This window comes from Andrena cerasifolii, chromosome 14, assembly GCF_050908995.1.
Source record: "Andrena cerasifolii isolate SP2316 chromosome 14, iyAndCera1_principal, whole genome shotgun sequence".
NCBI lineage: Eukaryota > Metazoa > Arthropoda > Insecta > Hymenoptera > Andrenidae > Andrena > Andrena cerasifolii.
Genome location: NC_135131.1, coordinates 9,528,228 through 9,530,781, shown reverse-complemented (window position 1 = coordinate 9,530,781; position 2,554 = coordinate 9,528,228).

Here is a 2,554-nt window from a genome sequence, read left to right as displayed (position 1 = left end):
CCACCACCCTTCGCCGATGAATATATGTAACGGCCGCTTCATTTTCATATAAATGGACGATTTAATGGAATATTCAGTTGCCCGATCGGTGATGAACGTTACAATTTAGCGAGGGAATGCCTCCGCGAATGAATTACACCGTCGTCGGTTCATAATTCCCGTCACTCGATACGCCGGTGCATGCGAGCGTGGGACGTGTGCTCGCCGCGCGAAAACCAGAAGTTATTGCATCAGTGTCACACGTGCGCGAAATTCCCCCCTGCAAATATTTCACAAAGCGAGGGTTATAAAGTAGATTTCATCAAACTTTCCCGGATAGCTGTTAAGCTCGGGGCGCACGTAATACGAGCCCTGCCGGCGTCATTTGTTCCCCCGGTGTCGTCAAAATATTACACCTTCTTTACATATTTCTCATGCACGCTGGTCCCGTGAAGTGCATACACGCTCGACGACGCCGCGAGCGCGTCTAATGGCATCTGATCGCACGTGACGCAGGGGGGGAATTAAAATTACTAGCAGATTTCTCAGCTTGTCGCACACAAGGACCCTTCGTGATCCGCGCGCAACGTTACACGAGCACCTTCCCCTGGCATTTTCATTTTAACCCTGGGAAATACCTTAACTTCCACCCTCCGCTCGCCTGCGCTGCTTATTGACGGCGTCGACTCTCTACGTGACTCTTTACCGACACATTTTAATATCCCATCAATTTTGCAGCGATATCGAGCGACAAACAGGATGCTATCGGCAGCGAGCGGCGAAACGAAGAAAGTGGAGTGTCCGTTACGGGCGATAGAGGCTGAACGAGTTCAGCTAATCACCGAGCGCCAATCGGCCATCGCGTGTAACGCCAGCGCGTTATACATACTCGCGTGTCCACTTTCATCTGCTTCATCTAACGACGTGCACTAACAGCGTGCCCGACGATCATCGCGACAGATTTATGCGAGCGAAACCGAAGACGGCGTGTGTGGTTTCCGCGCGGCATTGAAAATCAGGCACACACGACGGGGGTGGTTTTCGAGCTCCCTTGACGTGTCAATTAGTTCTTAAACCCCTCCAGAAAGAAAGGTCTCGTAACTAGGCGCCATTCCTTCTAAAATTGTCACCGAATGAGTTCGTGAAGCAATGAGAACTGAATGCTGCAACATTCGCTTATTCAAAGTAGCCGGGAAGTCACGTGTAGTGTTCCTTCTCGAGAATGCTTTCTCGAGAATTTCTCGAGAAATTTTATAATTGCTTAGTCCTTATTTCTCGAGAAATACTATAATTTCTCGAGAAACTTAAGTCTAGGAAAAATATTATAAATCTCATTTATTTTCGTCACAATATAATAGTAACAGATTTTGCCACAAAAAAGAAATAAATTCGCTGACGCTACATTAGACGCATTGTGCTATTTAAAAATAAATTTTAAAACCAAAAAGTAATGTTTCGCTTTGTACAAATTTTGTATTAAATAAATAAATTTACCAATTATATTTAATATCTATTTTTTCATTTACACAAGTTGTGTATAAATTAGACAGTACTAATCATTTAGTTAAAGTTTTCATGTGTTGTTGATAAATATTATCAACATTATTCCAAAAATATAATTTTTGCAATATTTTTGTCAATTTCTCGAGAATTCTCGATAATTCTCAAGAAATATCATCTCGTTTCTGATTTCTCGAGAAACAAAAAATATGGAGAAATCAGGAACACTAGTCACGTGTGCCAGCTTGAATAGTCCCCCGGGACTAGGAACAAGCGTTATACGTTCAGAAACAATCAGCATCGCATGCGCAGCTTGACACGGAGTGGCTGGTACAAAGTGTTCGAAGTGTTTCATTCCACGCAGCTATCGCCAGATCTCGCTGCGAGCGAAGCTTTTAAAAATCCCACCCATGTCTCTACAGCCCCCTGTCACGCGTGCTGGTTGCCCAGCGAGGAAGAAAAAAGGGAAGGGAGCTCGTAACAAGCCCAAGGAACTTGCACTTGTCGGCGCGCTGCTCCGATAACGGCCGACCCAGCAATTACGTAGCTTTTCTTATTATTGCGGCGTTATCATGTAGAAGGCGGATTAGCATACGGTGCAGGGGATATCAGCGCGCGCCACCCACCCCGGAATGCGTGCGTACATCCTTGGTGTTGTCGTCTCGGCCAGACCGTTACCGATAACCGGGTGCTCGAATTTAAGTGGGGCACGCGTTAAATCCCAAAGTCCACCGAGGGCGTAACTCGGAAGAACAATAGCAGTGGGTTTGGTAGCACGATTCCATACTCCTCGCACGAGCAGCCACACTTTCTGGCCGTGACACACGGAGCCGTACGTCGTGACCGACGCGGGCCACCCTTAGGGCTACTAGCTACGCTGAGGGCCGCGAGGGTGTCGGTGAGCACCGTCGGCGTGGATATGTGCACCTCGGACGTCTCGGTGTGCCGAGAGGACCTTACGTGTGCGCGGACCCTGCTCGTGGACCCTCTGCGCGTTTCCACCATCAGAGGAGGTGGATCGGAAGCGCGCATGCTCCCACGGCCGAGAATCTCCCCAGTCAGGGTAAATCTGCCA